The sequence below is a fragment of the Schistocerca serialis genome, chromosome 5 (assembly GCF_023864345.2).
Source record: "Schistocerca serialis cubense isolate TAMUIC-IGC-003099 chromosome 5, iqSchSeri2.2, whole genome shotgun sequence".
Classification (NCBI taxonomy): Eukaryota; Metazoa; Arthropoda; class Insecta; order Orthoptera; family Acrididae; genus Schistocerca; species Schistocerca serialis.
The window spans coordinates 711,535,952-711,563,865 of NC_064642.1; the positions used below are offsets into that span (position 1 = coordinate 711,535,952).

Here is a 27,914-nt window from a genome sequence, read left to right on the forward strand (position 1 = left end):
CTGTCTAACATATGACAGCGATCCTGCCCAGTTGCCAAATTCAGAAGAACGCAAAATCCCCAAGACTGGCTAAGTTGCACGGAAGCTCGAAATTTAGTGCGGACGTCAATGCGAGATGCTTTTAAAGGTTTCCACAAAGAAACATTGTCTCAAAATATGGTAGAAAACCCAAAGAGATTCTGACCGTATGTAACGTACGCCAGTGGCAAAAAACAGTCAATACCGTCACTGCGCGGTAGCGATGGAAATGTTACCGATGATGGTGCCACTAAAGCGGAGTTACTAAATATAGTTTTCTGTAATTCCCTCACGAAAGAAGACGGAGTAAATACTCCAGAATTCGAAACCAGAACAGCTGCTAGCATGAGTGACATAAAAGTAGATATCTTAGGCGTTGCGAAACAACTCAAATCACTTAAGAAAGGCAAGTCTTCCGTTCCCGATGGTATACCAATCACGTTCCTTTCACAGTATGCCGACACTTTAGCGCCTTTCTTAGCAATCATATACAACCGCTCACACGACGAAAGGTCTGTTCCTAAAGACTGGAAAGTAGCACAGTTCACACTAATATTCAAGAAAGGTAATACGAGTAACCCATTGAATTACAGACCCATATCAATTACCTCAATTTCCAGTAGGATTTTGGAGCATATACAGTACTCGAACATTATGAATCACCTCGAAGAAAATAACTTATTGTTACATAACCAACACGGATTCAGAAAATATCGTTCTTGTGCAACGCAGCTAGCTCTTTATTCCCATGAAGCAATTAGTGCTGTCGGCAAGGGATCTCACATCGATTCCATATTCCCAGATTTCCAAAAGGCTTTTGATACCGTTCCTCACAAGCGACAATTAATCAATTTGCGAGCATATGGAGTATCGTCTCAGTTGTGTGACTGGATTCGTGATTTTCTCTCAGAGAGGTCACAGTTCGTAGTGATACACGGTAAATCATCAAATAGAACAGAACTGATATCTGGCGTTCCGCAAGGTAGTGTCATAGGCCCTCTGCTGTTCCTGATTTACATGAATGATCTAGGTTATAATCTGAGCAGCCCCCTTAGATTGTTTGCAGAAGACGCTGTAATTTACCGTCTCGTAAAATCATCCCATGATCAATTCCAATTACAAAATGATCTGGAGAGAATTTATGTATGGTGCGAAAAGTGGCAATTGGTACTAAACGCCGGACGTTGTGGCCGAGCGGTTCTAGGCGCTTCAGTCTGGAACCGCGCGACCGCTATGGTCGCAGGTTCGAATCCTGTCTCGGGCATGGATGTGTGTGATGTCCTTAGGTTAGTTAGGTTTAAGTAGTCCTAAGTTCTAGGGGACTGATGACCTCCGATGTTAAGTCCCATACAGCTCAGAGCCATTTGAGCCATTTGGCACTAACCAAATGAAAAGCGCGAGGTCATCCACATGGGTACTAAAAGAAATCCGATAAATTTTGGGTGTGCGATATATCGTAAGTCTAAGGGCTGCCAGTTCGACTAAATACCTAGGAACTACAATTACGAGCAACTTAAATTGGAAAGAACACATTGATAATATTGTGGGGAAGGCGAAACAAAGACTGCGCTTTGTTGGCAGAACACTTAGAAGATGCGACAAACCCACTAAAGAGACAGCCTACATTACACTTGTCCGTCCTCTGCTGGAATATTTCTGCGCGGTGTGGTATCCTTACCAAGTAGGATTGACGGAGGACATCGAAAAAGTGCAAAGAAGGGCAGCTCGTTTCGTGTTATCGTGCAACAGGGGTGAGAGTGTCACTGATATGATACGCGAGTTGGGGTGGCAGTCACTGAAACAAAGGCGGTCTTCTTTACGGCGAGACCTATTTACGAAATTTCAATCACCAACTACCTCTTCCGAATGCGAAAATATTTTGTTGACACCAACCTACGTAGGGAGAAATGATCATCATAATATAATACAAGAAATCAGAGCTCGAACGGAAAGATTTAGGTGTTCCTTTTTCCCACGCGCCATTCGAGAGTGGAATGGGAGAGGGAATGGTAGAGAAGTAGTATGAAAATGGTTCGATGAAACCTCTGCCAGGTACTTCATTATGAATTGCAGAGTAACCATGTAGATGTAGGTGTAGATAAAACAGGGTGGGTAGCACTCCAGAAGGTGTGTTAATGAAATTTTTAACCGGTGTATTGATGTACATCGACTGAAAACTAAACTGCTACCGAAGTGATCCGAAGTCGCCGCCTACAAAATTTTCTCTGCGCGGCGCCACTTTTGTAAATGACTCTCCTAGTATCTTAACAGAATAGTTAACGAGTTCAAATTTATTTGCATGTACATATTTGATAGTTTATAGATGACGGCTAATTTTTTACTGTGCAGCTGTGCTTCACGGTACACACCTGTAATGCAAGAAAGCACAATATTCTGCAATAACGCACAACATTCTGCAGTAATGTACAATAATTAATAAATATATTAACGATCAACTAAACAATTGCTTAATTAATGAATTGAAGATTAATCAGCAAACAATGTATCTTAAATGACTCTGTCATGAAAGATTTGAATGATTTCTTTTTCAGCATGTGCTTCTCATTCGTAGGCGATTATGTGACTTTGTGCGAGATGTGTGGGCTGCAGGTACTGATGGCCAAGTCGCGGCTGGACAGTCGGAATTGTCTGAGGACGCAAACAGTGTTTCAGCTGACTGCTACGGGTTAAAAGTAACTGTGATCAATTTTGTCGAAATTGGAGATGATGTGGAACCAGGCTCACCAGAAACGCAACCGATTTGCCGTTGTCAGAACAGTGATTGGACAGATTAATTATACTTTTGTAGTGAGTACCCTCCATGTTCGTAACATCGTCCATTTAAACACTTCGTGCTTTGTATTATTAGTGTGTTAGTATTAATTTTGCATTATATAACAGTGATAATGACGCCAATGACGAATCGACTACGATTTCGACTGAAATATGTAAAATATCGATTACAACGTTTGAATACGGCAATTCCGATCTCCAATTCGTTATCAGTGACCTCAAAATATCCTATACTCGAAGTTTTACTCAAATCCGCTGACTTTATAAATTATTTATAATTTTATAACTTTGATCCGGCATGCTGGATCAGATAAATTTGAATTTTGTAATTCCGACATCCGACTCTTTATCAGCGATCCCAAAAATGTAAAAAGGACGGAGTTTTGTAGGATTTTATATCCAGTTTCCTATTACGTCCACGTTTTGAAACGAGTTGGTTCACTGTGCGCCTCTGGGATTTAAAGTAACATCCCGTTCAGTGCTAACCGTGGAAAGTATCGGCTACCTGCAGGTATCCCTGGTTAAGTTGCTCACTGATGGAGACGGATAAGGATTACCATTCGACTTTAAAAACAGTTTAGTGGTTAACAACTGGAGACATTCCGCGAAAAAGTTACAAACATAAGCCGAGAGGATGAATCATTTAAAATAAATCCATATCACGAAGGACAGCAAACGTTGGTAGAGATCTGAAGAATATCTATACAAAGAACACACATGGCAAGTCTAAATTAAACGTACGCTTGTAACAGGCCTAGGAGAGAGAGCACGAACAGTTTGCGTCATGCCAGAGAGAGAATGGTGCACTCATGAGACGGTGGTCGAAGTGACAAAGGGCTTGGTGTCACTAACGTCTTGGCGCGGGGTGAGCGACATAATGACGGCCTGCTCAAAGTAAGGAGGAGGCAAGCGGCGGCTAGCTGCCAGGTGGCAAATGCTTGAGCAAACCGTGTCGTGCCGGCGTCGCCCTACGTTGGGCGATGTGCATGCAGGCTAGCGAAAGAGAGAATGCAGGTGGCGGCGATTGCGCTCCAGACTTCCGTGGCCTCGAGATGCTGCACTTTAGTGAGCTTTAGAGCATAGAAAATAGGGCCGTTGCCAGTCACAGGGAATAGCAGAGACCAAGGACTACCTGTTGTGTCATAGAGAAATTGTGGTGTCACCGCCAGACACCATACTTGCTAGGTGGTAGCCTTTAAAACGGCCGCGGTCCATTAGTACACGTCGGACCCGCGTGTCGCCACTGTCAGTGATAGCAGACCGAGCACCACCACACGGCAGGTCTAGAGAGACGTACTGGACTCGCCCCAATTGTACAGCCGACGTTCATAGCAATGGTTCACTGACAAATACGCTCTCATTTGCCGAGACGATAGTTAGCATAGCCTTCAGCTACATTTGCTACGACCTAGCAAGGCGCCGTATTCAATTGATAATTACTATTATGAAGCATGTACCGTAACGAGAGATGTTCTACAATTGTGGATTAAAGTTAAGTATTATATCAACTACTTACTTTATTTGCAATTCTCAAGATATTGTCCTGTTCCAGACCTCACGCCAGTCAGCGTGTAATTAAACGCGTGCATTTCGGCCTCCTCTAGAAACACAGTGTTGGCTCTTCTGCCAACACTACAGAAATGACCACGTCTTTTGCAAGACAGCGCTTTCTCATCATGCCTCTTGTTTCAACCGACGTAAGCGGTTCTCCCTGTGTCCCTGCGCTCCCACGAGGCAGAGAAGCATTTGAAACTTTAGGCACTTCTTAAGAGTTGCCGTCATTATCAACTTTCCTCTGAAAGACTGCTGCTGGAATCTGTTTATTCCAGTCTCCTTTTTCTTGGGAATTTCGTTAAGTTGTTCATCTTAAATTTAAATATAAGCGAACTCGAAATAGAATTACTACGCCAAAACGAATTCACCCATGGGTTTGTCAGTCGGAAAGGGTTCATAGTCTGTAACTATGAAGACGTGCTGAAAAGTTATGCCTCCGAATTTTTTATGTGGAAGCTCTTAAAGCATCTAAATAGATCATTTCTCCCAACGACAGACCAGTTTGTTGATACGGTAACTGTAAATTTGCTTGGTTATTTTTTTCGGAGCCACAACAATGCTTCTACTTGCACCGCATCACTATCAAAGTGAAGTCCTCGGAATTGATCTTTAAGTTTTGGGAACATAAGAGAACTGGATGGGGCGATGTCGGGACTATATGGTGAATGATCTATGAACCCAAGACGTCGGACTGTTGCAGATGTAGCAACTCTCGTGTGAGGTCTGGTACTGCCAAACTGAATGAGAGGGTGTTCCATGTGCGGACGAATTTTCCGAAATCGCAACTCGATTACGACACGCTGTTTCTCGTGCACAGACTTAGATAGGTTACCACCGTATTACATGCTACAGTTCGGAGCCCTCTAGAGGCAGCGGCTGCAAATAAATATGCATGAAGGATAAAAATGTAGGATGTTAACAACGTTTGTTTCATTTCAAAAGCTTTGAGAGTTTTCACATAAAAAAAAATTCAGAGACATTCCTTTCCGGCATGCCCTAGGAGGTGGAACGATTATGAATTAGAACGCTTGCACGAGCGCACACGTACGCATCCCTACGTGTGACCACCCTGGAGACTGTAGTTTGTTACAACGGTGGCGAGGCTGGCAGGCCCTTGGTTCACCTGAGGTGGGCGCTCAGTTGCACATTTGCACGTCTGTTCACCCGTGCACACCTCCACAGCCACCGTTCAGCCCTGTCATGTGCGACCAATTGTGCACCACAGGCACCTCGGCGCCGGCTTTTGTCAGCCTCATTTCCTTTGCACGGTATACTTAACCCACGAAAACAGACGAACTGTTTAGAAACTTAACCTTTCGGAAATGCTTCCACTCCTGGGCACGATGTCTGTGACCGTACCCTTCTGGATGTCAGATAAATCGCTCTCTTTTCGCATTATGCCAACGACTGCACTGTTTCCCGCATCCACGAGAGACGCTTTATGTACCCTCCACTGCTAGTGCTGCCACTTACCGTCTGAGAGTGGTTACTGCTCGCTGACCTCGAACATAGGCAGTTGTCACATTAATGCGACTGGACAGTGTAAAATTACTTGTGAATTTTTCGCACTTAGTTTAAAATCGTACATTATGCGCCCATCTAACCACTATAGACGGATCATCGTTCATGTGGACGATCGTAATATTGGTGTCTTAGGTCAAGCTGGAGATCGTCGGCATGGAAACGGTAAATTACTTGCAGGATAAAACCGAAGAGATAACAATGACAGACAAGAAAAACAATAGTGGGCCCCTGACTGGCCCCTGTGGCACTACTGAGGCAACAAAGATGTCTTTTCATACCCAAAGGCAACACGTTGCTGTCCGTTTTTCAAGTAGCTTTCAAACCATTTGAGTGTGCTATCTGAACATTTCAGCTGTCGCGTTCTTATGAGCAGTGGTTCAAAGGTGACGGTATCAACACGAAGAACCATGCGACACACTTTGTAACTTGGCGTGTGGAGTATATACTACTGGCCATTAAAATTACTACACCACGAAGATGACGTGCTACAGACGCGAAATTTAGCCGACAGGAAGAAGATGCTGTGATATGCAAATGATTAGCTTTTCAGAGCATTCACACAAGTTTGGCGCCAGTGACGACACCTACAACATGCTGGCATGAGGAAAGTTTCCAACCGATTTCTCATACACAAACAGCAGTTGACCGGCGTTGCCTGGTGAAACATTGTTGTGATGCCTCGTGTAAGGAGGAGAAATGCGTACCATCACGTTTCCGAATTTGATAAAGACCGCATTGTAGCATATCGCGATTACGGTTTATCGTGTCGCGACATTGCTGCTCGCGTTGGTCGAGATCCAATGACTGTTAGCAGAATATGGAATCGGTGGGTTCAGGAGAGTAATACGGAACGCCGTGCTGGATCCCAACGGCCTCGTATCACTAGCAGTCGAGATGACAAGCATCTTATCCACCTGGCTGTAACGAATCGTGCAGCCACGTCTCGATCCCTGAGTGAACGGATGGGGAGGTTTGCAAGACAACATCTGCACAAGCAGTTGTTCGACGACGTTTGCAGCAGCATGGACTATCAGCTCGGAGACCATGGTTGCGGTTACCCTTGACGCTGCATCACAGACAGGAGCGCCTGCGTTGGTGTACTCCACGACGAACCTGGGTGCACGAATGGCAAAACGTAATTTTTTGGATGAATCCAGGTTCTGTTTACAGCATCATGATGGTCGCATCCGTGCTTGGCGACATCGCGGTGAACGCACATTGGAAACGTGTATTCGTCATCGCCATGCTGGCGTATCACCCGGCGTGACGGTATGGGGTGCCATTGGTTACACGTCTCGGTCACCTCTTGTTCGCATTGACGGCACTTTGAACAGTGGACGTTACATTTCAGATGTGTTACGACCCGTGGCTCTACCCTTCATTCGATCCCTGCGAAACCCTACATTTCAGCAGGGTAAAGCACGACCGCTTGTTGCAGATCCTGTACGGGCCTTTCTGGATACAGAAAATGTTAAACTGCTGCCCTGGCCAGCACACTCTCCAGATCTCTCACCAACTGAAAACGTCTGGTCAATGGTGGCCGAGCAACTGGCTCGTCACAATACGCCAGTCACTACTCTTGATGAACGGTGGTATCGTGTTGAAGCTGCATGGGCAGCTGTACCTGTACACGCCATCCAAGCTCTGTTTGACTCAATGCCCAGGCGTATCAAGGCCGTTATTACAGCCTGAGGCGATTGTTCTGGGTACTGATTTCTGAGGATCTATGTACCCAAATTGCGTGAAAATGTTATCACATGTCAGTTCTAGTATAATATATTTGTCCAATGAATACCCGATTATCATCTGCATTTCTTCTTGCTGTAGCAATTTTAGTGGCCATTAGTGTAGATCCTGACGTGGGCGATTTATGAGTTGAGTATTGATAAGCTCCATCAATATGAGATTCTCCCGAGACTTTCAGTCGCAGCCCGGAGCACAGCTCTGGTCCACCAGCAAGTTTCAAAGACCGCTACAGGGTGAATGATTCATCCTGAATATACCTGCCAAGCACAGCAGGACCTGCTGCAGTTACACGCGACATGCAGCCGCAGATTACGCCACGGCGCGTCACATGAGCGGCCGGCCTGTCGCACAGAAGCGGAAAATCACGAAGGTCCAGGCGGCGGGCGGCCGGCGCAAGGCCAGCTGACTTCACAGCGCGAGCCGCTGATCGGCTGACTTCACCTGATAAAAACTAGCCGCGCAGGGGCGTCGTTGGTTTCTGGGAACCCAACGAGGCGTGGTTGAGGGAGGTGGGGGCAGCGCCGGTTGCCTCTGCATCCTGTCCCAGCCGCACACATACTAACAACACGACAGGTTCGGTACGTAACGCGTAGTTTCGTAGAACGGCCGAATCGCCGCTTTTTGCTTACATTCCAGCCGCACACATACTAACAACACGAAAGGTTCGGTGCGTAACGCGTAGTTTCGTAGAACGGCCGAAACGCCGCTTTTTGCTTACATCCCGGTGGGGATTAAAGCGTGCATAATGTGATTTCTTCCCATGCGATGCCACTTTATACGAGGTGCATTCAAGTTCTAAGGCCTCCGATTTTTTTTCTAATTAACTACTCACCCGAAATCGATGAAACTGGCGTTACTTCTCGACGTAATCACCCTGCAGACGTACACATTTTTCACAACGCTGACGCCATGATTCCATGGCAGCGGCGAAGGCTTCTTTAGGAGTCTGTTTTGGCCACTGGAAAATCGCTGAGGCAATAGCAGCACGGCTGGTGAATGTGCGGCCACGGAGAGTGTCTTTCATTGTTGGAAAAAGCCAAAAGTCACTAGGAGCCAGGTCAGGTGAGTAGGGAGCATGAGGAATCACTTCAAAGTTGTTATCACGAAGAAACTGTTGCGTAATGTTGGCTCGATGTGCGGGTGCGTTGTCTTGGTGAAACAGCACACGCGCAGCCCTTCCCGGACGTTTTTGTTGCAGTGCAGGAAGGAATTTGTTCTTCAAAACATTTTCGTAGGATGCACCTGTTACTGTAGTGCCCTTTGGAACGCAATGGGTAAGGATTACGTCCTCGATGTCCCAGAACATGGACACCATCATTTTTTCAGCACTGGCGGTTACCCGAAATTTTTTTGGTGGCGGTGAATCTGTGTGCTTCCATTGAGCTGACTGGTGCTTTGTTTCTGGATTGAAAAATGGCATCCACGTCTCATCCATTGTCACAACCGACGAAAAGAAAGTCCCATTCATGCTGTCGTTGTGCGTCAACATTGCTTGGCAACATGCCACATGGGCAGCCATGTGGTCGTCCGTCAGCATTCGTGGCACCCACGTGGATGACACTTTTCACATTTTCAGGTCATCATGCAGGATTGTGTGCACAGAACCCACAGAAATGCCAACTCTTGAGGCGATCTGTTCAACAGTCATTCGGCAATCCCCCAAAACAATTCTCTCCACTTTCTCGATCATGTCGTCAGACCGGCTTGTGCGAGCCCGAGGTGGTTTCAGTTTGTTGTCACACGATGTTCTGCCTTCATTAAACTGTCGCACCCATGAACGCACTTTCGACATATCCGTACCTCCATCACCACATGTCTCCTTCAACTGTTGATGAATTTAAATTGGTTTCACACCACGCAAATTCGGAAAACGGATGATTGCACGCTGTTCAAGTAAGGAAAACGTCGCCATTTTAAGTATTTAAAACAGTACACATTCTCGCCGCTGGCGGTAAAATTCCACCTGCCGTACAGTGCTGCCATCTCTGGGACGTATTGACAATGAACGCGGCCTCATTTTAAAACAATGCGCATGTTTCTATCTCTTTCCAGTCCGGAGAAAAAAAATCGGAGGCCTTAGAACTTGAATGCACCTCGTATTTCAAATTTGAGCGTCAGTGTAATCTTTTTAGTCATCGTTCAGTTTTCTGATCATGCGTAGTTGGGACCGGTTCGAGAACATTTTTCCACGCAGGTAACGTGTCATTTGCGCCTATTCTCCCCACCTTCCCTCGCATGTAATAGTCGCTGTTCCTTGGGCTTTTGAAAAGAGCTTTAAAAATAAAGGCAAATCTAGTGATGGTTGTTTTCGCTACTAATTATGGTACACTCTTGGCACAAAATTTCCACTAGGGGAGCCACTGGCATCCCTCTTAGCTTCGCGCCCCATCGGAGCACACTTCTTCTCTTCAACAAGTTGTTCCTCCGTTTTCTTCCTTCGAAATATCCAGTAACTGCCTCCCACAATGAAGCTTTAGCTCCTTATACCTATGGTAGATGGGAGTACGTAGTGTAGTAACTGTTCGTGCCTTAGCTACAGTGTCAGGGGCTTCTGTTTTAGTATGGGTAGTTTCAGGTTCAGGGTTCAGTTTCTGAATGATTGGGTTCACTGCGAATGTCTTGTCCGTTGCCATTTATGTTGCCTTTTTTGCGACGCTGCGCTATCAATTGTGATAAAAAAGGGAGGTTCTTTTCTTGTCCTAATTGTATATGTGAATTTCAAAATGTTCCCGGCGAATTGAAAGTTCAAACAAATATCAGGCTTGCAGTCGGTCGTCGATTAATTGATCCCACGATATTTCGACTGGGAACTTGCCAGCCATCTTCAGGTGAGCCATCGAGGAAATCTTCAATGTCTCACCTGAAGATGACTAGCAGATACCCAGTCGAAATATCGTGGGATGAATCTTCGATGGCTCACCTGAAGATGACTTGCAGGTATGCAGTCGACATGTCGTGGGATGAATTAAACGACGAATGGCGGCAAGTTCGAAATTTGTTTGAACACTAATGGTACTTGTTTTTGTATGAACAACTCTGAACGAAGTCTTATCTTCAGATTTTTCCAACTGTTCTGAATAAATGGAACAAGTACATGTTATGCAATTCTTTACGTATATATACAACTATTATACACTGATGAGCCAAAACATTATGAGCACCTGGTTAATAGTTTGTTTGTCCGTCTTTGGCACGAAATACATCACTGATTCTTCTTATCAGGGATCCGAAAGTTTGTTGATAGGTTTGTGGAGGTATGTGGCAGTAGATGTCTACGCACGTTTCTTAAAATTCGAGTAAATAATGGGCCGCTGGTTTTCGTACGCATTGATGGCGCCATATAGCGACCCAGATGAGTTCCTTAGGATTTACTTCAACCGAATTTCGGCGCCGAGACATCGAAGTAAAGTCACTATTATGCTCCTCAAACCACTATAGCACGGTTCTGGCTCCGAGACACGGACAGTTACACCTCTGAAAGAGGACATAGTCGTCGGGAAAGACATGAAGCATGAAGGGATGCAGGTGGTTCGCAGCTGTCAGCGTGTCTTCGACTACTACCACAGGTCCCATGCAAGGGCAAGAGAATGTCTCCTGCAGCATAATGCCGCTGCCACCAGCCCGTGTCCGTAGCGCGCTACACCTTTCGAGACGCCGTTCACCTCGATGACGGTGTTTGTGGAGATGACCGTCGACCTTGTGTAGCAAAATGTGATTCACCCGAAGAGCTCACATGTTTCCATTAATCGACGGTCATAATTGGCGATGTCGCTAGGTCCACATGTGAATGCGCAGGCGTGGTCTGCTACAGAGCTCCATGTTCAACAATCTACGACGAACGGTGTTCTCCGGAACACTTGCGCGTGCACCAGCATTGAGCTCTTTCGGTAGAGATGCCACAGCTCACCATCTATCCATCTATCCTACTTTACAGAGCAGGCAAGCCTCCGAAGCCCATTTGCTGTTAAGAGTCGTGGACGTCCAACCATTTAGCGTCTAGTGGTAGTCCCACTGTCCTTCTGCGTCTTTCCGTCGATGCACACGACAGTAGCACGTGAATATTCGACCAGTTTCGCCGTTTTCGAGAGACTCGTTCACAGGCTCCGTGTAATAGTAATCTGCCCTTTGCCAATGTCACTTAACTCAATGGATTTCCCCACTTTCAGCCAGATGTTCGGTAGGGTGATCTCCCGTCCGTCTGTTCCTCTTACATATTTTTGTCACCGCGTCACATGCCCTCAACGCCATCAGGCGAAATCCAATGTCACGGTGGGCAGTGGTCATAATGTTTTGGCTTTTCAGGTATCACGCATGTGAAACAAGTGTCTAATCGTTGCATTTCGATTGTATGTTAGATCATAGTACACTGATGAGCCGAATCATTATGCTCGCTGCCCACTGCAAGAACGAATGCCGTCTGGTGACGTTGCGGGCTTTTGACTCGTTAAGTAAAGTATGTAAGAGGAACAGAAACAAATGAGAACTCATTCTGGCGACGATACAGACACAGATGAAAAAATCCACTGAAACAGCGACTCTGACACAGCGCAGGTTGTTATGAACCGGTGCCTGGGAACGAGCATCATGGAAATGGCCAAGCTGGTCTGCTGTTCGCGTTCTACTATCGGCCGCATCGGTGGAAAGTGGTTGAAGGACGGTGAAACCAGGAGAAGGTGACAGGTTGTTGCAGGTCCACGTCTCATCGCCGTCGTGGATGTGGGCGGTCTGTACTGTCTGTAAAGCGGCGATCTTTGGCAGATAAGACGACAAGAGTGCAGTGCTGGTGCACGTACAAGTTTTTCGGAACACACCGTCCAGCGCACATTGCTGAACATGGCACAGACTACCCTTACGTGTTCCTCTGTTGACCAAACGACATGGTCAAGACGATTACAGTGTACGCGGGATCATTGAGATTGCACCGAGGATCAACAGAAACGAGTAGCCTGCTAGGATAAATCACGTTTAATATTATAGCAGGTCGATGGACACGTCCTGATTCGCTGTTATACAGGCCAAGGGCTGCTCGAAACATGCACCACACTACGGACGCAGGTCTGTGGGAGCAGCATTAAGCTGTGAGGGACATTCATGTGGGCTTCCATAGCATCTGTGCTAGTAGTCGAAGGCACCAAGACAGTTGTGGACCACGTGAACATTGTTGGGAACCACCTGCATCCCTTTCTTCTTGATTTACTCCCCGACGACGATGGCATGGTCTTGTAGGATGACTGTATCTGTCACAAGGCCAATATCGTGCTATGGTGTTTTGAGGAGGGTGATAGTGAACCCACGTTGATGTCTCGGAAATGAAAGTCACTCGATCAGAACCCAGTGGAACACGTCTGGGACGATATCGAGTGGCTGCTCCGAGCCACAAACCATCGGGCCGTTACTTACTCTAACTGCCTGACCTGTATGTAGACAGTTGATGTCACACACTTCGGGAAACGTACCAAGGACTTGTCGATTCCATGACAAGTGTATTCGTGGCGTTCCAGTGGTGTAATAATGCGCTGTCAAGTAGGTGGTCATGACGTTTTGGTTGATCAGTTTGTGATTTTCAGATACCACTTTTGTGGCAGCAGTTTACATTCAGATTATACGTTGGGTCATATGCAGAGAAATCATAAATGACATATATCCAACTGTCTATACACCTGCTTACATGTCCGCCCCCGGTAGCTGAGTGGTCAGCGCGACAAATTGTCAATCCTAAGGACCTGGGTTCGAGATTTTCTCCGCTCAGGGGCTGGGTGTTGTGCTGTCCTAATCATCATCATTTCATCCCCATCGACACGCAAGTCGCCCAAGTGGCGTCAAATCGAAAGACTTGCACCCGACGAACGCTCTGCCCGACGGGAGGGCTTAGTCACACGACCTGCTTACATACCAACTGTCTGAAACGAAGTAGTATGGTGGTTAACAGAAAAACTTTTTTCGAAAGAAGTAATTTTGCTGTCTGAGTTGCTGCAATATATGGGAATCAGCATGAATGACGAATCGTAACGGTGTCGATTTCGGATAATTTTAGTACTAACATTGCTATGTACAAATTTTTGTGAGGGGTACGTAATACAATGTTTCTCTCTCTATCTCTCTCTCTCTCTCTCTCTCTCTCTCTCTCTCTTTCTCTCTCTCTCTCTCTCTCTCTCTCTCTCTAGGTGAGTGGTCATTGCGGCATATTGCCATGCGATGGGCTGGGGTTCGATTCCCTGGGCGATCGGAGATTTTTTTCCGCTCGGGCTGGCCACTGTGGCCGAGAGATTCTAGGCGCTTCAGTCCTGAACCGCGCTGCTGCTACGGTCGTAGGTTCGAATCCTGCCTCGAGCATGGATGTGTGTGATGTCCTTAGGTTAGTTAGGTTTAAGTAGTTCTAAGTCTACGGGACTTATGACCTCAGATGTTAAGTCCCATATTGCTTAGACCCATTTGAACCATTTTTTTCTCCGCTCGGGGACTGTGTGTTGTGTTATCTTCGTCATCATTTCATTCTCCTGCAGATGCAAGTCGTAGAGGTGGTGTTGTCTAAAAAGACTTGCACCAGGCGAGAGGCCCTAGCCACAACCACACTTAAATGTACCCGAAGATTTGCCACTGTCGCTGTCACCGTTCTCATTTAGCAACTTACTATACCAAGTTGCTCTTCTTTCCATTTTCATAATTATTGCTTCAAGATTGTCGCTAGATCGGAATTAGTTTGACAGACATCATTCACAGACATAATGCTCGTCTGTGCAGCGGAATGGAACAGTACCCCCAGACTTCTGAGAACACTTACGGCCTCAGGGGCTCCCCACGCCGCGCCACGAGAAAAATGCAACCGGTTGTGCGTTCTTATTTTCGCAGTAGCGACACACTAGCCTCAAATGAGTGTGACTCAACGAGCACAAATGAGTTCCAAAATTGCGGGGCGTCAAAACAACGTGCACCTAGCCTCAAACTGCTGCCTTGTACGACTATAGTGAGTAGCATCCTTGCCGTCTTGCTTGGAGGGGTTAGATACTTACCTGTTCGCTCTGCATAAATGTTAGGCCTCCCGTGGTTGCCCTGGTCAATCTATCACTCCTGAATTTCGGATTATATGAGGGTCACTCCAAAAGAAATTCACAATGTTTTCTTTAATCATTCAATTTATCTCCCACACCTTTGACATTTTTGCAGTGTGTTGACATATTCTTGATAGACCAAATGTCATTTTCCACATAATCCCCGGCCCTTTCAACTGCCTTTGCGCCGCCGTGGAACTACGGCCTGTACACGTGCACGGTAGAAATCAAGACCAGGACGTCTGAGCCACTGATTAGCAGCCTTCAAGATGGACTTATTATCTTCAAATCTCGTTCCGCGAAATGATTCCCCAAGGTGATGGTCGAGATGGTAATCACTCGATGCCACATCACGCCTATAGGGTGGGCAACGTTCTCGAAACTCACCTGGCACAAAACTTTTTCAACTTCAACTGCTTCAACATACGCACAAACTCACTTCTCCTACTCCCATTCGGACTGACAGTGCGTTCTCTATTATGCGTTTGTCAGAGAAAATCAGACTGTGAATACGCTGCAGGTTGAGAGGAGTCTGTGCAGTGCTCGGTCTGTCGCCGAGCGGGCGGTTCCGAGTATTGGCGTTCCCACTTTCACCAGACAATTTGTTTGCCCAACGACTAACTGTACTGCGATCACCAGGTCCTTCAGTCTCTTCTGAATGTCTCTGTCTCTTGTTTGCAGCACAAGAACTGTATAAAAACACGCCGCTTCAGACGAACATCAAGTGCAGCTGCCCTCTTGGCGCAGTGTCATGGCAGTGCGACTTGCGGAAACCTGTAACGTAGTAAATTATTACGAGTTGTCATCTTGCGTTGAAAGCATAGCTTGCCGTGGAGCCAGGAGGAGACGGGTTAATGGGTAGAGCGAACCGTGTACTTGCTTAAAGCTGCGCGCAGTACGTTACACATACTCTCTATGAATCTAAAGAAGTACTATTAAATATTAATCGATCTTTTTCATACTTATTATACCAAATTCTACTGATAACACAACCATACTGTTGCAGTTTCAAAACAATAACTTCAATAGTTTCGGAGATATAAATTTTTAACTAAAACATATAATAACCTTGCTGGCATTGTCAAACTGGGCTCTAAGGTATTCATCTACAGTATCAGTTGAAGCTACAAACAGGGGGATAGGTTCGTATAATCCATTTTCTGGAATTTTCTTTAGTTTCGTTATCATAGGTTCCTGACGTAATTATAAGTACTTTAGAAAATTATTATTTCATCGTGTTTTGGTTGTGTGAGTGTTTTGGAGAGACAGAGAGTGAGAGGAGGGCATACGTAAAGTAAGAATGTGATAAATTATTAAAACTATGTAAATGGCTCTAAGCAGTATGGGACTTAACATCTGAGGTCAACAGTCCCCCTAGACTTAGAACTACTTAAACCTAACTAACCTAAGGACGTCACACATATCCATGCCCGAGGCAGGATTCGAACCTGCGACCGTAGCAGCAGCGCAGTTCCGGACTGAAGCACATAGAACTGCTCAGCCAAATATATGCGTGAGAAAGTTGTCGTGCAATTCGGGAATTTGTGACTTATATCCGAGTGAGCTTGATTTTGTGAAAGCCAGCCAGAAGGGGCTTTGAGTATTAAATTTATTAGTAATTTATTTTGTGGAAAAGAATCGTATTTTGTTTTCATTAAATTTTGTTTAGTTTCGGGATTACGAAGGTTCTAATCTAAATTATTTGTGGTAATCTGATTGACGGCCATTAGAAATACCGCAAGTGTAGAAGTGTTCGAGATTATCTGATTGGTTGCTTAACATTCTAGCCAATGGGAATTCAGTAGGGCTTTGTGCCTCAGCTCCATGAGTCTATACAGGCGCTCGGGAGCCGTCTTCTGGTAAACATCTATGTTAAACCGTTCTGATCAAATTTGTACCAAAATGAAGAAATTCAAGCGTTTGATCGGTTCTCGTGTCGTTGACGAGGAGCGACTACAGTGTTGAGCATTTTGTGAGAGTGTGAGCTTGTGAATAGTTTATTTTATGACATATTCAAGGGTAAACATTTTATGTCGTACCTAAACTCCACGTGTCGTGTTTCGTGCAGGGTAAGAGAGATTATGGCGTGCACATCTTAAGAAGAAGCCTACTGAACGGCTGACTGTGTTAACTCGCAAATAGTCGTGGGTCAGTGAATGTTTAGGACGTTCGAAATGTTGGGTCGGACTAAATATCTTCTGGCAGCTTTCGGTCGCGAACTTGTAACAAAGACAATCAGTAACATTGCTTAATTGAAGTCGGGATAACAAATGCGGACTTGATAGTCATTTTGTGTGTTTTAAAGACAATAAACCAAGTTAAAGGAAATTTTAGACATTTTTAAACGATTCTCTCAGGAATCTCGAACGAAAGATCGAGCTACTGCCCATGGAGTTGAGTTATGTGAACTTTGCGTGGTAGGTATTTAATCGAATTTTCATCAACGCTGCTTTTGTCTGCTAAACCAGTATCTACCATCGCTGAGTGAAGGGGTAGACAAGCTGAAGCCTATCCAGGTAGGTGCACTGATTGTTTAATGTATAGTAAGATATCAACCCGTCACGTCGCAAAGAGGTTGAAGTAAATTTGAATGCAAGTGGGAAGAATGTTTCCATGATTTCCGTGAATAGAGAAGTTGTAAAACAAAATATGGATTTTTGGACAAAATGTGCATACTTTCTGTACCGACCCTCTTAGGTCATGATTGCACCACTCATTAACAAGGAAATCTTTATCGGCGGCCGACCGGTGTGGCCGAGCGGCTCTAGTCGCTTCAGTCTGGAACCGCGCGACCTCTACGGCCGCAGGTTCGAATCCTGCCCCGGGCACGGATGTGTGTGGTGTCCTTAGGTTAGTTAGGTTTAAGTAGTTCTAAGTTCTAGGGGACTGATGACCTCAGATGTCAAGTCCCATAGTGCTCAGAGCCATTTGAACCATCTTTATCGGCAAACCAGGATCAAATATCACGACACTTGTAAAACTGTCATAAGGGTCGGCGGTCCCACTTTGACCAGAGGAACAGAACTCATACGGCCACTGGCCCAACACTGACACTCAGCAGCAGTGTAGCTGTATTCAGAAAGAGTCCGAGTTCCGGCTGCCGTACTGGCCCAAATCCCATCGAACACAAGTTTCCCCAGATCATATGGCACCGGGTATGGAAAGTGGTGCAAGCAGGTTTTCTTGACGCCAGCACCCAATTCGCCTGATACATCAAAGTCAAGATCCAACAGGTCAGTGAGGGTCAACAAGGTTCGTTTGCACCGCATCCGCCTCGCTGACCCCCCCCCCCCACCCCCCCCCCCCACCCCCACGTGTTCACTACGGTGTGGACGACACAAACTTCCACAGATTCTCACGTTGTCTGACGTCGGGAGACCCACGCAGCGTATCTTGGGTTTCGTTACCCGACAACACCTACTCAGATCGCTTTCGAGACGCTTTTATTCCCAGACTTGATTCATTACCCTCCAACTAAAACTAACACTGTGAACTGGATATGCGGCCATACGGTCCGCTACCTTTTTGGTCCAGACGAGAAATCGGAACTGGGTTATTGGACGTACCTTAGTGATCGAAACTGTGAACTTTTTTGCAACCCTATGTACACGTAGTTCTTCCCAAATTTTCTATGGAGCTCCTCTCATGAAGTGCCTTTCAGCTCGAAGCCATGAGATGCTGACACTTCTTTTGCCGACGTGATGCTTTTAAAGCCCTAAAAACGGAATCTTCATTAAAATTTCGAGACGACACATTTCGTTAGTCCACCATCCAAAGGCGAGAGAGACTCCCAGAATTCTGGTAAGAAGAAGCCCCTACACAACTCCTTCCATTTTCATCGCTCCCCTGTGAGTTCTCTGCTGCTACATTCTTCCTTCCTTGTCCCCCTTATAGTAACAAGTTAATTTTTATTTTATTATTATTTTTTTTTGGGATCGGCACAGATTGGCGCCAACGCCTGAAAAAATGTGGAAAAAATGTGATCATGAGCACCAACTGGCAGTTTATCGATTCCTAATACCATCATTTTTTTCATTTTATTTTTTGTCTCGCGGTGTTAAACTATTGATTATAAAATTTAAATATATTTCAATAGTTCAGTTTACACACGTAAGATTAATATATTGAATTTGGTTATGATTACTACTCTTGTATGTCAGAAGGCAGTAAGTGGTTGTAAAAAAAGCGAACATATGAGGAAAATTTGTAGGAAAGTGTATGAAAAAGTGTTGGGTGTGTTGATGTTAATTCACACTGCACTATTTTGCTTTCCGTGTTTGCTATTCGTGAATAGTGATGAGTGGGGTACAGGGCGAGTTACAGATCTAGGACATATTAAATCATTAATACAAAAATATAGCGGAGATCATAAACATTTAAACAATATACTTCATCTTAGTGCATTGGTAACTGAGTGGTCAGCGCGACGGAATGCCATACCTAACGACCCGGGTTCGATTCCCAGCTGGGTCGGAGATTTTCTCCGCTCAGGGACTGGGTGTTGTGTTGTCCTTATCATCATCATTTCATCCCCAGCGACACGCAAATCGCCGAAATGGCGTCAACTCGAAAGACTGGCACCAGGCGAACGGTGTACCCGACGGGAGGCCCTAGCCACACGGCATTTCCATCACCATCTTAGTGCATTAGGTAAAGCTGATATCGCAACAATATTACGTTTGCGCTTATCATGGTGACATAGTGAAACACAATCCGTTATTTTTGTAACACTGTCTCACATTGGTAAAATTTTCGTGAACCGCCACTACTAAAGTTGCAAGTAATTGGCACAGTGAGCGATCTGGTTTATTATGAAAATGAAAAAAAAGGAAAGATAAGAACACGTATTAAAGCGAGATGTATGTCTCTATTTAAAAATAAGAAAATATTATTGTCTTGCAAAAAGAGGAAGAGGCTGGGCTTATGGTGCGTGATTTGCCAATCGCCTACCGGCTCAGTTCCAAATCGAGCAGTCGACTGCAATACGGACGCCATCCCGCTAAAATGCAGATACCTTGGGGTAGGACTTCACACTTGGCTGCAACTTTGTAGACAACGGACGTGACCCATGGGCTACGCAATATTAACTGAGTAAAATGGTCCATGAAAGTGCGGTAGCACACATGGGTGAGTAAGTAGACTTTGACACACTGCACTGCAAAGAAAATGAAGCACGCAGGCGACATGGTCGGATGTCAATATAACCTCATAGATGTACACACCATCTGTGGTTAACAAAATTATTAGAGTTGCAGTTCAGTGACGGGCAGATTGTCCCCAGAGTGCATTAGTGCTGTTCGCGCTTAGTGTTGATGCCGCCAGGCCTGGTAGGGTCTATAAGGGGCGAGAACACCGTCAGATGTTGAGTGAACACGGAGACGCGGAGTACTCGTGTGAGGAAACATCATCACTTGAGAAGAGTTCGAAAGGGGGCTCATCGTTGGGTCTCAATTAGCCCAGCTGCTCTATTCGCACGATATCCAAATTTGTGGGGCATTAGCAGGTGACAATGGTCCGATGTTGAACTGCGTGGGAATGTTACGAAAGTCATACGCCGTCAAGGTTCCAGTCTTTCTCGTCTGAGCGCCGTAAGGCAGGATGACCGAGTCGTGCAGCAAGCACATCGTAACCCATACACATCTGGCCCTTCCGTCCGAACACAAGTAACCAACTGCTTGCAGCAATCTGTGTCATCCCCCACAAATGGTCGGAGGCGAGCAACAACCAGTCTAGAGAATTACCGCACCATACGTAGCCTGCCGCTAACACTACAGCACAAAAGGGTGAGTTCGGAGTGTGTGACCGAGAAGCATGGACTACTGATGAAAGGCGTCGCATTGTGTTCGACGAAGAATCGCGGTTCTGAACGACCCTGGACGATCACTGTCGGCGCGTATGGCGCCGACCTGGGAAGATGTTCCATTTTTCCAATGTTCTGGAGACCATCAGCGTGTTACTCTTGGCGTCACGGTGTGGGGAGCCATCGGGTGTGATTTCAGGCCACGGCTGGTTGTGATTGAGGGAACTCTTGCGGCATAACTGTACGCCAAGGGCGTCTTCGGGTGTTACTTCTTGTGCGACAATATCGTCAGAGCAATGTTCTTTCACACAGTCCACGTGTCTCAGTGAACTGTCTGCGTGGTTTTGAGGGTCTCCCGGTGGCCACCAAGATCCCTAGATTTGTTCCCGATAGAGTATTTGCGGGACCACCTCCGACGTCAACTGCTCTCAGAGCCAGTATCCAGAATATAATGGACCAGTTACAACAGTTGTAGGTCAGTTTGGTTAAGGAGAGGGTACAACGGCTTTATGACACCCTTCCCAGACAATATATTGATAATATTGATGTGATAACTGGGTCATACCGCCAAGTTCTTTGTGAATTTAACTTGATACTGTAATCACTGCAATAACGCCACATAGTCTCTATACCCCTTAAGATTAATTTTGTATGCTCCTGCCCTTCTGCGCGCTTCGCTATTTTTGCGAGGCAGTATATTCGAGTATAAGGGGCAGTCAAATGAACGAGACAGCTGGGAAAAAAGTAAGTCATCTGTTCGTTACTCCGACGGTAATCGCCATAAGTGTTAATACATTTATCCCACTGTGGGACGAGGTAGTTAGCTCCTTCATGGAAAAATGTTAGCGGGATGCTACGGAACCACGATTGTACGCACGTGTGCGCATCTTCGTCCGAAGCAAATCGACGACCACGAAGGTCTTTCATCAGGGCTCCACAATTACAGAAACCGCATGGGGCCGAGATCGGGACTGTATGGACGTTGTCTAAGGGCTTTCCAGGGAAACTTCCGCAACCTGCCCAAAACAACCTTGGCAACATGTAGGTCCGCCTGGGTACAATCGTAGTGGCAACCGCGTTTTTCTATGAAGGCGTCTTGTCTTAAAATATGGTAAATGTATTAACATTTATGGCGATTGCTTTTGAAATAACTAACAGTTTTCTTATTTTTTCCATCCGTCTCGGTTTAGTTTGACTGTCCCTTATGTAACCTATCGACGCTCCTTAGCACGTGAATTATTTATAGGCTGCTTTTGCCAGTACAGATATTAAGTTACAAGAGTAGCATGTGATGTGTGACTGTGCTAGGATAATCGTAGGAGGTAGCTTTCGTCGCTGATATGTGCGCGTAATGCAATAAAATGCATTTTGTTCACTTCAACAAACTTTTTGCTCTGCCTTACTGGAAGGCCATCATCAGAACACTTAGTAGATGTGAATCGTCCCTGTTCGGGTTTTGACATGAAGATCAGCCGAACTTCCTTTCATTCTTTTCTAGGTCACTCTCATATTCAAAAGTTAATCCGTTTGTGCTCTACAATTACGGCAAATGAAGGTGCTCAGCCAAACACGCCTTGGCACTGAGAAGAAAGAGCTTACTCCACCGTACACGTCAACAGGTACCTTACAGCATGTTTTAAAAAAAACGTACACTTTCTCAGAAGGCATTCTGTCCAACATCAGCTGTAACATTACGATTCTACACTGCCAGAAACTGAATTAGAGATAGCCATTTGGTTGCACGCAGCGCGCTTCACTCGTCACTGCATACGGAATAGTTCTGTGTGACACATGAATCGTAAGTCGTCAGACCCTGTGGGCGGAGGACAAATTTCCTCCATGTCTTCTGTTTAAAGCGTATCTTTTCTCGTAACAATCTTACGCGTTCAGCAGTGATAGGACGGCTTGACAAATGGGTGAATTGGGCGGAAAGCGCGCTGTCGGTAATTTGATCGCGCGACGGCACCGCGGCTGCCGGGCGAGTGACACACTCCATCTCCGAGGTCGTACAGACACGGTGCTTTCCTCCTGCCGCCGTGTCAAGGGCGTACCTCTATTTAGGAAATACCCACCACCTACGGAACCAGTGAGTGGCCTTGAGTAGCAGCGTTTTGATGACAGGGATCGCCGTCGGTTACACAGGCCAACGAAAAACTGTTTTTTCTATTCCTTTTTCTTAGGTAATGGCTAAGAGTTATCGTCCTGGGCAGTGAGTGAGTACAAATAGTATCTCTTTTTTTCCTATGGTACCTCGTTTTTTTCTATCACGTCCAGTTGCAATGTGACTTCTTTATAAATCAGAAAATTAGTAGGACACATCGTAAGTGGGCTGCTTCTGTGTTGGCAGCCCTGTGTAGCGCTTTGCATTGGATCTCTGACTGCGGTTTCTTTGTAAGAGACTCTGTGGCTGGTTGGACTCATTCAGCGTTGCCAATTTAGCGACTTTGTCGCTGGAAATGGCGACTTTTGCCTTCGTCTTAGCGACAAAAAAAACTTTTTAGCGACAAAAATTATTTAGCGACTTTTGGAGTACTGATGATTCAAAACTATTTTGGGCCAGTATTTTCATTAACAAAACTAAGATTTTAACTATAGAAATTGTCTGAGTCAAGTGTGTCTGAAGAAAATAAAGTTTATTTGAAGAAGAGATGCATTCAGTTTAGCCTGAAACTCATAAAAGAAAGTCAACAAAGACTGCCAAGTACAGTTACGATCCTGAAAAAAATGTCAATGCTGAGTGTTGAAGAAACACTAAAAGAGAATAAAAATAATGCTGTAGCGGATGTAGCCAAAGAACTGGGTTTTAGTAGCGATTTCATAGACTGTATGTTGCAAGAATGGCATAATATCAACTTCATTAGGTGGAATAACACTACTAACACTGTTTTATTTTGGAGTGAGATTTTGCAGTATGAAAATACCGCAGGGGAGAATCCCTTTTCTTTGATTTCACAGCTGGCAATGACTGTTCTATGCCTACCGCATTAAAATGCACAAATGGAAAGAATATTCAGTTCTATAAACATAAAAACTAAACAACGTAATAGATTATCGTTAAAGACAATTAATGCTTTGATCATATTGAGAGACCAGCTGAAGAAACAAAATAAAGATTGTGCATCTTTTGACATACCGTCAGACGTATTGGCGCTTGTTGGAACGAACAAAAGTTACCCTTTTGCGCCAAAACCAGTCGAACTGCAACCTCATATTTTGAGCGACGTTCAACCCTCTACATCAACTACAGTTCTGTCAGAGCATGAAACAGAAGAGTTATTCGATCTTCTGAGTGACGACGATGAATAGCTCACATACCGCTATGTATATATTTTGTAACCTAATTTGAGTTTTTGCTTTCTTTTGTTACAAATGTAGTTCTATATTTCAAGTATATTTGACTACTGTGATTGAAACAACAATTTATGTGTTGTGTCAATAATGATAACAAGTTTAATTAAACGTTAGCGTATTTTATATATATGTTGTTGCAAGCGATGCGTCATTTAATTAAGACAATATGGCAATTACGTATGAGAGTTTTTATTATTTTACTCCCCCCCCCCCTCCCCCACTGGCTTATTGCACCATTCACAGCACGAAATTTTCAGTACACCCTTAGTAAAATCAGTTTTAGCGACTTTCTAGCGACTTTTGATATTGAACCTAGCAACTCGGGTTTTTTAGAGTTGGCAACACTGGACTCATTGTTGGAAGTTAATCGCCAGCAGTGTTGGGCAGCTGGAAGTTATTCGCCAGCAGTGATGGAAGTACTGTTGGGCAGTTGGAAGTAAACAGCCAGCAGTGATGGATGTTAAATGTGAGAAGTTAGCATTGGTGGAGGGTAGAGGTCTGAAGTCTTAGCGTAGGCTAACGATCTGGAAGTGTCCGACTTGGAGACTGAAAATTATTCATGATTATATATATTTGTACTGGATATCACATTATTAAAGTAAAAAATACATTATTTGGTTTGAAACAAAATCTTTCCTTTGCTAACCACATGCCTATTAGTTGTTAGTGGCTTTAGTAGTTAGAATTTTTTATTTTGCTGGCAGTGTTGACGTTCGCTGTATTGCAGTAGTTCGCGTAATGAAGATTTTTGTGAGGTAAGTTCTTAATGAAATGTAGGTCTATAGGTTATCGTCAGGACTGCTTCTTATTCAGGGCCATTCTTCTGTATTTGAAGTAAGGTTGTAATCTTTTTTGAGCAGTCAGATTGCGTTGCGCTAGAATGTTGTGGATCAGTGTTGACACGACAAGAAAAAGTAAAGATAAAGTAGGCTCAGTACGTTCAGTTTCACTCAGCTATTGAAGAAGCAAATAACGTAGAAGTTTCATCTTCTCAGTCACAGACACACTCATTTAAATAAAGAAGCTTCAACATGTAACTGGAATGAGAAATAATTTAATTTTTCAACACGAGCAAAGCTTTAATTGAAGTACAAACGCAAGAAAACCTCTTTATACATGTGAAAGATGTTCCATTGACTTGTACAGTAGTCAAAATAAATGTTTCATACTGCCGAAAGTCTAATATGGACCGGTGTTCCAGTATTAGTATTTTTGTTTGTTTGTAATGTAATTCTAGCGGAAACAACTCATGTTTCTATTTTGAGGGGGCAGTATGTGTAGTCTGTGGCAACCATGTCACTTGTAAACAACGCAGTACATGTGCTGTGTTGCGCGGCGTGAGTGAGACGAGGAAGCTTATTTAGTTAGCAGGGCTGCCTTCCAGCATGACACTGTCATCTCCCGCATAGTTCATATGCTGCTCGGCCGTGTGCAGGACCTCCGCCGGACAACAGGAACTATATTCGTCATCCGTGAGTGTCGGAGGCCGCACCGGACAACAATGAGGTACGGTCAGACGCTCTGCACTGTCACTATAATGGGGCAGGGAATGAGACAGTTGGACGTGTTAGCGAATGTCGCTGTGAGTCAAGGAGTCGTCTCTAGAATGTGGAACAAGTTTCTGGCGACAGAATCAGTTGACGATCGCCACAGAAGTGGCCGCAGAAGAAAAGAAACATGTGTATAGGACCGATATCTGTGTATAATAGCAAGCAGAAACCATCAACACAATGCTACACGTCTACGACGGTATTTCGAAACAGCTACAGGAGTGCAGGTATCAACGCAAACTAGACGAAACAGGCCCCGTGAACATCGATAACGTGCCCGGAGGCCTCTCAATTCATCTTCCCTACATCGGATTTGAAGAGGTATTCGTGGCCGGCCGGAGTGGCCGTGCGGTTCTAGGCGCTTCAGTCCGGAGCCGCTCGACTGCTACGGTCGCAGGTTCGAAACCTGCCTCTGGCATGGATGTGTGTGATGTCCTTAGGTTAGTTAGGTTTAATTAGTTCTAAGTTCTACGCGACTGATGACCTCAGACGTTAAGTCGCATAGTGCTCAGAGCCATTTGAACCAAGGTATTCGTGCCGCATGGGCGCGAAACCACTGTTTTGTGGAACGGGCAGCAGTGGGAGACAATGCTCTTCTCTGATGAGGCCCGTATCAGCCTCCACCCTGGCAATACTGATTTTCGAGTGTGGATGCAACGAGGACAACGTTTACAGCCTAACTTAGACTGCTACTGTTGAAACTTCTTTATCAAATTTTTTCTTAAACGGCTGAAAGCTTACACAATGTTCTTAAATTGCAGAGTGAAATTGAACGTACTCTCTGCTTGTTTTTATCATTTCAACACCGACTTACAGAATTTTCCCAGACAAATAAAATTCAATTTTTTCCTATTCACTAATTACTCACAATATTGAAGGATAACGCGATCTGACTGCTTTAAAATTAACTCAAAAGAATGGCCCTGAATTAGAAGAAATCTAACAATAACCTATACATTTCATAATTGACTTACCTCACAAAAATCTTCATTACACGAACTACTGCGACACAGCAAGAGCTAGTACAGCCTGCTAAATAAAAGATTCTAACTACTGAAGGCTCTAACTACCGATAGGCATGTGGTTATCAAAGGAAAGATTTTGTTGCAGAGCAAACAATGTGTTTACCTTAAGAAAGTGACAACCAGTTCAAAAATTATATAATCATCAGTAATAAATCTCAGTGACGGATATACACTCCTGGAAATTGAAATAAGAACACCGTGAATTCATTGTCCCAGGAAGGGGAAACTTTATTGACACATTCCTGGGGTCAGATACATCACATGATCACACTGACAGAACCACAGGCACATAGACACAGGCAACAGAGCATGCACAATGTCGGCACTAGTACAGTGTATATCCACCTTTCGCAGCAATGCAGGCTGCTATTCTCCCATGGAGACGATCGTAGAGATGCTGGATGTAGTCCTGTGGAACGGCTTGCCATGCCATTTCCACCTGGCGCCTCAGTTGGACCAGCGTTCGTGCTGGACGTGCAGACCGCGTGAGACGACGCTTCATCCAGTCCCAAACATGCTCAATAGGGGACAGATCCGGAGATCTTGCTGGCCAGGGTAGTTGACTTACACCTTCTAGAGCACGTTGGGTGGCACGGGATACATGCGGACGTGCATTGTCCTGTTGGAACAGCAAGTTCCCTTGCCGGTCTAGGAATGGTAGAACGATGGGTTCGATGACGGTTTGGATGTACCGTGCACTATTCAGTGTCCCCTCGACGATCACCAGTGGTGTACGGCCAGTGTAGGAGATCGCTCCCCACACCATGATGCCGGGTGTTGGCCCTGTGTGCCTCGGTCGTATGCAGTCCTGATTGTGGCGCTCACCTGCACGGCGCCAAACACGCATACGACCATCATTGGCACCAAGGCAGAAGCGACTCTCATCGCTGAAGACGACACGTCTCCATTCGTCCCTCCACTCACGCCTGTCGCGACACCACTGGAGGCGGGCTGCACGATGTTGGGGCGTGAGCGGAAGACGGCCTAACGGTGTGCGGGACCGTAGCCCAGCTTCATGGAGACGGTTGCGAATGGTCCTCGCCGATACCCCAGGAGCAACAGTGTCCCTAATTTGCTGGGAAGTGGCGGTGCGGTCCCCTACGGCACTGCGTAGGATCCTACGGTCTTGGCGTGCATCCGTGCGTCGCTGCGGTCCGGTCCCAGGTCGACGGGCACGTGCACCTTCCGCCGACCACTGGCGACAACATCGATGTACTGTGGAGACCTCAAGCCCCACGTGTTGAGCAATTCGGCGGTACGTCCACCCGGCCTCCCGCATCCCCACTATACGCCCTCGCTCAAAGTCCGTCAATTGCACATACGGTTCACGTCCACGCTGTCGCGGCATGCTACCAGTGTTAAAGACTGCGATGGAGCTCCGTATGCCACGGCAAACTGGCTGACACTGACGGCGGCGGTGCACAAATGCTGCGCAGCTAGCGCCATTCGACGGGCAACACCGCGGTTCCTGGTGTGTCCGCTGTGCCGTGCGTGTGATCATTGC

The 27,914-nt window shown here is 45.5% G+C and overlaps 1 protein-coding gene across 3 annotated transcripts in view; it reads right to left on the reverse strand.

Annotated features, from left to right (window-relative positions):
* LOC126481055 (uncharacterized) overlaps nucleotides 1-27,914 on the reverse strand; it is a 1,230,708-nt gene that overhangs the window by 661,871 nt on the left and 540,923 nt on the right. The gene's annotated exons all lie outside the window — the stretch shown is intronic.